This window comes from Oncorhynchus masou, chromosome 13 (assembly GCF_036934945.1).
Source record: "Oncorhynchus masou masou isolate Uvic2021 chromosome 13, UVic_Omas_1.1, whole genome shotgun sequence".
Classification (NCBI taxonomy): Eukaryota; Metazoa; Chordata; class Actinopteri; order Salmoniformes; family Salmonidae; genus Oncorhynchus; species Oncorhynchus masou.
In genome coordinates this window covers 6584137-6593979 of record NC_088224.1, presented here as the reverse complement: position 1 = coordinate 6593979, position 9843 = coordinate 6584137, and positions in this window count along the sequence as shown.

Genomic DNA, 9843 nt, shown 5'->3' with positions numbered 1-9843 from the left:
TTCCAGTGTGTGGAAATAATGCTCAGGTATGAATATTTCAACAAATACTCTTCTGGTTCTGTATCTCTCCCTCTCTCTATCTCTCCCTCCCTGTATCTCTCTCTTTCTCTCCCTGTATCTCTCTCTCTTTCTCTCCCTGTATCTCTCTCTCTTTCTCTCCCTGTATCTCTCTCTCTTTTCTCCGTTTATCTCTCTCTCTTTTCTCCGTTTATCTCTATCTCTTTCTCTCCCTGTATCTCTCTCTTTCTCTCCCTGTATCTCTCTATCTCTCTCTCTTTCTCTCCCTGTATCTCCCTATCTCTATCTCTCCCTGTATCTCTCTCTTTCTCTCCCTGTATCTCTCTCTCTCTCACTCTTTATCTCCTTTTATCTCTCTCTATCTCTCTCTCTCTTTCTCTCCCTGTATCTCTCTCTATCTCTCTCTCTTTCTCTCCCTGTATCTCTCTCTCTTTTCTCCGTTTATCTCTCTCTCTTTTCTCCGTTTATCTCTATCTCTCTCTCTTTCTCTCCCTGTATCTCTCTCTCTCTCTCTTTCTCTCTTTTTATCTCTCTCTCTTTCTCTCCATATCTATCTCTCTTTCTCTCCCTGAATGTCTCTCTATCTCTCTCTCTTTCTCTCAATTTATCTCAAGATCTCTCTCTCTCTTTCTCTCCCTGTATCTCTCTCTATCTCTCTCTGTATCTCCATCCCTGTATCTCTCTCACTGTATCTCTCTCTGTATCTCTCCGTATCTATCTCTCTCTCTTTCTCTCCCTGTATCACTCTCTATCTATACCTGTATCTCTATCTCTCCCTGTATCTCTCTCTATATCTCTCTCCCTGTATCTCTCTGTATCTCTCTCTGTATCTCTCCCTGTATCTCTCCCTGTATCTCTCCCTGTATCTCTCTCTGTATCTCTCTGTATCTCTCTGTATCTCTCTCTGTATCTCTCTCTGTATCTCTCCCTGTATCTCTCTCTGTATCTCTCCCTGTATCTCTCCCTGTATCTCTCCCTGTATCTCTCTCTGTATCTCTCTCTGTATCTCTCCCTGTATCTCTCCCTGTATCTCTCTGTATCTCTAGCAGTCTTTTCATGGAGGCAGAACTGAGCGTTTTTTTCTCTAAGATAGGCCAGCTGTAAAATCTACATTTAAGGGTAGGCATTAGGGTGAGCTGTGTGATTAAGGTTAGGGTTAGCTGTGTGATTAAGGTTAGGGTTAGGCATTAGGGATAGCTGTGTGATTAGGGTTAGGCATTAGGATAGCTGTGTGATTAAGGTTAGGGTTAGCTGTGTGATTAAGGTTAGGGTTAGGCATTAGGGATAGCTGTGTGGTTAGGGTTAGGCATTAGGGATAGCTGTGTGGTTAGGGTTAGGCATTAGGGATAGCTGTGTGGTTAGGGTTAGGCATTAGGATAGCTGTGTGATTAAGGTTAAGGTTAGGGTTAGGCATTAGGATAGCTGTGTGGTTAGGGTTAGGCATTAGGGATAGCTGTGTGGTTAGGGTTAGGCATTAGGGATAGCTGTGTGGTTAGGGTTAGGCATTAGGGATAGCTGTGTGGTTAGGGTTAGGCATTAGGGATAGCTGTGTGTTTAGGGTTAGGCATTAGGGATGGCTGTGTGTTTAGGGTTAGGCACTAGGGATAGCTGTGTGGTTAAGGTTAGGCATTAGGGATAGCTGTGTGGTTAGGGTTAGGCATTAGGGATAGCTGTGTGGTTAGGGTTAGGCATTAGGGATAGCTGTGTGTTTAGGGTTAGGCATTAATGATGGTTTGTGTGTTTATGGTTAGGCATTAGGGATAGCTGTGTGGTTAAGGTTAGGTATTAGGGATAGCTGTGTGTTTAGGGATAGGCATTAGGGATAGCTGTGTGGTTAGGGTTAGGCATTAATTAGGGATAGCTGTGTGATTAGGGTTAGGCATTAGGATAGCTGTGTGATTAAGGTTAAGGTTAGGGTTAGGTATTAGGGATAGCTGTGTGGTTAGGGTTAGGCATTTGGGATAGCTGTGTGTTTAGGGTTAGGCATTAGGGATAGCTGTGTGGTTGGGGTTAGGGATTAGTGATAGCTGTGTGGTTAGGGTTAAGCATTAGGGATAGCTGTGTGTTTAGGGTTAGGCATTAATGATGGTTTGTGTGTTTATGGTTAGGCATTAGGGATAGCTGTATGGTTAAGGTTAGGTATTAGGGATAGCTGTGTGTTTAGGGATAGGCATTAGGGATAGCTGTGTGGTTAGGGTTAGGCATTAATTAGGGATAGCTGTGTGATTAGGGTTAGGCATTAGGATAGCTGTGTGATTAAGGTTAAGGTTAGGGTTAGGTATTAGGGATAGCTGTGTGGTTAGGGTTAGGCATTTGGGATAGCTGTGTGTTTAGGGTTAGGCATTAGGGGTAGCTGTGTGGTTGGGGTTAGGGATTAGGGATAGCTGTGTGGTTAGGGTTAGGCATTAGGGATAGCTGTGTGGTTGGGGTTAGGCATTAGGGATAGCTGTGTGGTTAGGGTTAGGCATTAGGGATAGCTGTGGGTTTAGGGTTAGGCATTAGGGATGGCTGTGTGATTAGGGTTAGGCATTAGGGATAGCTGTGTGGTTAGGGTTAGGCATTAGGGATAGCTGTGTGTTTAGGGTTAGGCATTAGGGATGGCTGTGTGTTTAGGGTTAGGCATTAGGGATAGCTGTGTGGTTAAGGTTAGGCATTAGGGATAGCTGTGTGGTTAGGGTTAGGCATTAGGGATAGCTGTGAGGTTAGGGTTAGGCATTAGGATAGCTGTGTGGTTAGGGTTAGGCATTAGGGATAGCTGTGTGATTAGGGTTAGGCATTAGGATGGCTGTGTGATTAGGGTTAGGCATTAGGGATAGCTGTGTGGTTAGGGTTAGGCATTAGGGATAGCTGTGTGTTTAGGGTTAGGCATTAGGGATGGCTGTGTGGTTAGGGTTAGGCATTAGGGATAGCTGTGTGGTTAGGGTTAGGCATTAGGGATAGCTGTGTGGTTAGGGTTAGGCATTAGGGATAGCTGTGTGGTTAGGGTTAGGCATTAGGGATAGCTGTGTGATTAGGGTTAGGCATTAATGATGGTTTGTGTGTTTATGGTTAGGCATTAGGGATAGCTGTGTGGTTAAGGTTAGGTATTAGGGATAGCTGTGTGGTTAGGGTTAGGCACTAGGGATAGCTGTGTGGTTAAGGTTTATGCATTAATTAGGGATAGCTGTGTGATTAGGGTTAGGCATTAGGATAGCTGTGTGATTAAGGTTAAGGTTAGGGTTAGGTATTAGGGATAGCTGTGTGGTTAGGGTTAGGCATTTGGGATAGCTGTGTGTTTAGGGTTAGGCATTAGGGATAGCTGTGTGGTTGGGGTTAGGGATTAGTGATAGCTGTGTGGTTAGGGTTAAGCATTAGGGATAGCTGTGTGTTTAGGGTTAGGCATTAATGATGGTTTGTGTGTTTATGGTTAGGCATTAGGGATAGCTGTGTGGTTAAGGTTAGGTATTAGGGATAGCTGTGTGTTTAGGGATAGGCATTAGGGATAGCTGTGTGGTTAGGTTTATGCATTAATTAGGGATAGCTGTGTGATTAGGGTTAGGCATTAGGATAGCTGTGTGATTAAGGTTAAGGTTAGGGTTAGGCATTAGGGATAGCTGTGTGGTTAGGGTTAGGCATTAGGGATAGCTGTGTGTTTAGGGTTAGGCATTAGGGATAGCTGTGTGGTTGGGGTTAGGGGTTAGGGATAGCTGTGTGGTTAGGGTTAAGCATTAGGGGTAGCTGTGTGATTAGGGTTAGGCATTAGGGGTAGCTGTGTGGTTAGGGTTAGGCATTAGGGACAGCTGTGTGGTTAGGGTTAGGCATTAGGGATAGCTGTGTGATTAGGGTTAGGCATTAGGGATAGCTGTGTGGTTAGGGTTAGGCATTAGGGACAGCTGTGTGGTTAGGGTTAGGCATTAGGGATAGCTGTGTGATTAGGGTTAGGGATTAGGGATAGCTGTGTGGTTGGGGTTAGGGATTAGGGATAGCTGTGTGGTTAGGGTTAGGCATTAGGGGTAGCTGTGTGGTTGGGGTTAGGCATTAGGGATAGCTGTGTGTTTAGGGTTAGGCATTAGGGATAGCTGTGTGGTTAGGGTTAGGCATTAGGGATAGCTGTGTGATTAGGGTTAGGTTTAAAAAACAGTTGTGTGACTTTGTAGCAGAGGTGACTCCAGAACAAGATTCATGATGAAAAGCACTGACCTGTATCCATCCCTCTATCTCTCCTTCTGTATCTCCCTCTATCTCTCCCTCTATCTCTACTTCTGTATCTCCCTCTATCTATCCCTCTATCTCTCCTTCTGTATCTCCCTCTATCTCTCCCTCTATCTCTACTTCTGTATCTCCCTCTATCCCTCCCTCTGTATCTCCCTCTATCTATCGCTCTATCTCTCCTTCTGTATCTCCCTCTATCTCTCCCTCTGTATCTCCTTCTGTATCTCCCTCTATCTCTCCCTCTCTCTCTCTCCTCTAACTACCCCCTCCTCCCTCTAACTACCCCCTCCTTCCTCTAACTACCCCCTCCAACTACCCCCTCCTCCCTCTAACTACCCCTCCTTCCTCTAACTACCCCTCCTCCCTCTAACTACCCCCTCCTCCCTCTAACTACCCCCTCTTCTCTCTAACTACCCCCTCCTCCCTCTAACTACCCCCTCCTCCCTCTAACTACCCCCTCCTCTCTCTAACTACCCCCTCCTCCCTCTAACTACCCCCTCTTCTCTCTAACTACCCCCTCCTCCCTCTAACTACCCCCTCCTCCCTCTAACTACCCCCTCCTCCCTCTAACTACCCCTCCTCTCTCTAACTACCTCCTCCTCTTTCTAACTACCCCCTCCTCCCCTCGAACTACCCCCTCCCTCTCTAACTACCCCCTACTCTCTATAACTACCCCCTCTCTCTAACTACCCCCTCCTCCCTCTAACTACCCCTCCTCTCTCTAACTTCCCCCTCCTCCCTCTACCTTCCCCTCCAACTACCCCCTCCTCCCTCTAACTACCCCCTCCTCCCTCTAACTACCCCCTCCTCTCTCTAACTACCCCCTCCTCCCTCGAACTACCCCCTCCTCCCTCTAACTACCCCGTCCTCTCTCTAACTACCCCCTCCTCTCTTTAACTACCCCCTCCTCCCTCTCTTTCTATCTCTCTTTGTTTTAACAGTATTTACATACAATATTGATTTGTTTTGTGTTAAAAAACACTACGCTACTTTTACTCTGTGCTTATAAGTGACTCATCATTTGTTACCATGGCTACAACAAGAGAATGAGCAACTTGTATTTATTTTTGGGCTATTTGGTTTCGCACGTCTGAGTGTTCGCGTTCCCCCTGAAAATAAGTCAAACACAGATACCAAACACACATACACACATACGCACACACACACACACACACACACACACACACACACACACACACACACACACACACACACACACACACACACACACACACACACACACACACACACACACACACACACACAACACACACACACACACACACACACACACACACACACACACACACACACACACACACACACACACACAAAATAAGTCCACCACGTCAACCTATTACACAACAGTGTGTGTATTTCTCTGTCTCTGTGACACAAAGACACACTCAGACCTATTACAGAACAGTGTGTGTATTTACAGCAGTGGGAGTCCTATCAACGTCCACACCATTTCACGCTGTGGTCGGGTTTCTGATAGGCAGAGGTAATGTGATCTTCAACGTGGAATACCACACACACACACACCCCCCAACACACAACACACACCCCCCAACACATACACACACACCTCTCACCCCGTACACACACCTCTCACCCCGTACACACACCCCAACACATACACACACCCCAACACATCCCACACACACCTCTCACCCCGTACACACACCCCTCACCCCGTACACACACCTCTCAACCCGTACACACACCCCAACACACACACACCCCAACACATCACACACACACCTCTCACCCCGTACACACACCCCTCACCCCGTACACACACCTCTCACCCCGTACACACACCCCAACACATACACACACCCCAACACATCCCACACACACCTCTCACCCCGTACACACACCCCAACACATACACACACCCCAACACATCCCACACACACCTCTCACCCCGTACACACCCCCCAACACATACACACACCCCAACACATCCCACACACACCTCTCACCCCGTACACACCCCCCAACACATACACACACCCCAACACATCCCACACACACCTCTCACCCCGTACACACACCCCAACACATACACACACCCCAACACATCCCACACACACCTCTCACCCCGTACACACCCCCCAACACATACACACACCCCAACACATCCCACACACACCTCTCACCCCGTACACACACCCCAACACATACACACACCCCAACACATCCCACACACACCTCTCACCCCGTACACACACCCCAACACATACACACACCCCAACACATCCCACACACACCTCTCACCCCGTACACACACCCCAACACATACACACACCCCAACACATCCCACACACACCTCTCACCCCGTACACACCCCCCAACACATACACACACCCCAACACATCCCACACACACCTCTCACCCAGTACACACACCCCAACACATACACACACCCCAACACATCCCACACACCTCTCACCCCGTACACACACCCCAACACATACACACACCCCAACACATCCCACACACAACTCTCACCCCGTACACACACCCCAACACATACACACACCCCAACACATCCCACACACACCTCTCACCCCGTACACACACCCCAACACATACACACACCCCAACACATCCCACACACACCTCTCACCCCGTACACACCCCCCAACACATACACACACACCTCTCACCCCGTACACACACCCCAACACATACACACACCCCAACACATACACACACCCCAACACATCCCACACACACCTCTCACCCCGTACACACACCCCAACACATACACACACCCCAACACATACACACACCCCAACACATCCCACATACACCTCTCACCCCGTACACACATCCCTCCCTCACTCCACACACACTTTCCCTCCATTCAACAAAATCCTCTGTTCTCTCACATATTTGGGTCATTTGATTATGAATTATTATAAATTATTGTGATGATAAAGATTAATCTATAATCCTTTTAATTAATTATATTAATTATATATTCGCTGTTTCAATGACAAGGAACAGGATCTAAATGTCACACCCTGATCTGTTTTCATCCTAAAGGCTAAAAAGAGATTTTGTAAAATGATGCAAGAGTCAGTCGTAGCGCTGTGACATCATGTATTACTTTGATTGATATTATTATCTTACTCAGGGTAGTTGTAAGGAGTCATCTAATTCAACCTCCAGCTGCGTACCCCCTCGTGCACCAGGGTTGGCACACACTCAAATGCTGTTTTTTTGGCATCGTTGTAAGCAAGAGGGAGAGAGGGAGGAGGGAGGGAAAGATGGAGGATGGTGGGAGAGAGGGGGGATGTGGGAGAGAGGGGGGATGGAGGGAGAGAGAGAAGAAGGTGGAATGGAGGGAGAGAGGGAGGATGGAGGATGAGGGAGGGGGATGGTGAGGGAGGGAGGATGGAGGGAGGTAGAGAGGGAGGGAGGGAGAAAGAGAGGGAGGAAGGTGGGAGAAAGGGAGAGAGGGATGGAGGGAGGATGAGGAAGAGAGGTGAGATGTTCAGGGAAAAGCTGTGTGCAGTATCACCTTCCCTACTTCCTTCCTTCCCTTTTGACTTCAATGTTGTTTACATTTTAAATCATATTGGAAAGTGTCAAGATTGCCTTTGAACAATATCGCAGATTGACTGTCTATGTGAACAATACAGTATAATGAACTATAGCTGATCTATTAGAACCCACTGGGTCGTGATCAGAGTTACCTGATCTATTAGAACCCACTGGGTCGTGATCAGAGTTACCTGAGCTATTAGAACTCACTGGGTCATGATCAGAGTTACCTGATCTATTAGAACCCACTGGGTCGTGATCAGAGTTACCTGATCAATTAGAACCCACTGGGTCTTATCAGAGTTACCTGATCTATTAGAACCCACTGGGTCGTGATCAGAGTTACCTGAGCTATTAGAACTCACTGGGTCATGATCAGAGTTACCTGATCTATTAGAACCCACTGGGTCGTGATCAGAGTTACCTGATCTATTAGAACCCACTGGGTCGTGATCAGAGTTACCCAATCCATTAGAACCCACTGGGTCGTGATCAGAGTTACCTGATCTATTAGAACTCACAGGGTCATGATCAGAGTTACCTGATCTATTAGAACCCACTGGGTCGTGATCAGAGTTACCTGAGCTATTAGAACTCACTGGGTCATGATCAGAGTTACCTGATCTATTAGAACCCACTGGGTCGTGATCAGAGTTACCTGATCTATTAGAACCCACTGGGTCTTATCAGAGTTACCTGATCAATTAGAACCCACTGGGTCTTATCAGAGTTACCTGATCTATTAGAACTCACAGGGTCATGATCAGAGTTACCTGATCAATTAGAACCCACTGGGTCTTATCAGAGTTACCTGATCTATTAGAACCCACTGGGTCGTGATCAGAGTTACCTGATCTATTAGAACCCACTGGGTCTTATCAGAGTTACCTGATCAATTAGAACCCACTGGGTCTTATCAGAGTTACCTGATCAATTAGAACCCACTGGGTCTTATCAGAGTTACCTGATCAATTAGAACCCACTGGGTCGTGATCAGAGTTACCCAATCCATTAGAACCCACTGGGTCGTGATCAGAGTTACCCAATCCATTAGAACCCACTGGGTCGTGATCAGAGTTACCTGATCTATTAGAACCCACTGGGTCATGATCAGAGTTACCTGATCTATTAGAACCCACTGTCCATAAAACAATAAATTACCCCTAAATATATATTTCTGAAAACAATATAAATTGAGCCTATTAAAGGACGTAATTTTCTCATCGAGGGATGATGTAGGCCTACCCCCAACATGTTAAAACAAAAAGTAAGTCCCTGCTAGTAGGGGTGAACAGAATTCCTCCACTCACCCAGACACATGAGCACCGCCTAGGGATCAGTCTTTGACTCGCTGTCCCCCTCTCCCAGACTGCCTAGGGATCAGTCTCTGACTCGCTGTCCCCCTCACCCAGACTGCCTAGGGATCAGTCTCTGACCCGCTGTCCCCCTCACCCAGACTGCCTAGGGATCAGTCTCTGACCTGCTGTCCCCCTCACCCAGACACATGAGCACTGCCTAGGGATCAGTCTCTGACCCGCTGTCCCCCTCACCCAGACTGCCTAGGGATCAGTCTCTGACCCGCTGTCCCCCTCACCCAGACTGCCTAGGGATCAATCTCTGACTCGCTGTCCCCCTCACCCAGACTGCCTAGGGATCAGTCTCTGACTCGCTGTCCCCCTCACCCAGACACATGAGCACTGCCTAGGGATCAATCTCTGACTCGCTGTCCCCCTCACCCAGACTGCCTAGGGATCAGTCTCTGACCCGCTGTCCCCCTCACCCAGACTGCCTAGGGATCAGTCTCTGACCCGCTGTCCCCCTCACCCAGACTGCCTAGGGATCAGTCTCTGACCCGCTGTCCCCCTCACCCAGACTGCCTAGGGATCAATCTCTGACTCGCTGTCCCCCTCACCCAGACTGCCTAGGGATCAGTCTCTTACCTGCTGTCCCCTCACCCAGACTGCCTAGGGATCAGTCTCTGACCCGCTGTCCCCCTCACCCAGACTGCCTAGGGATCAATCTCTGACCCGCTGTCCCCCTCACCCAGACTGCCTAGGGATCAATCTCTGACTCGCT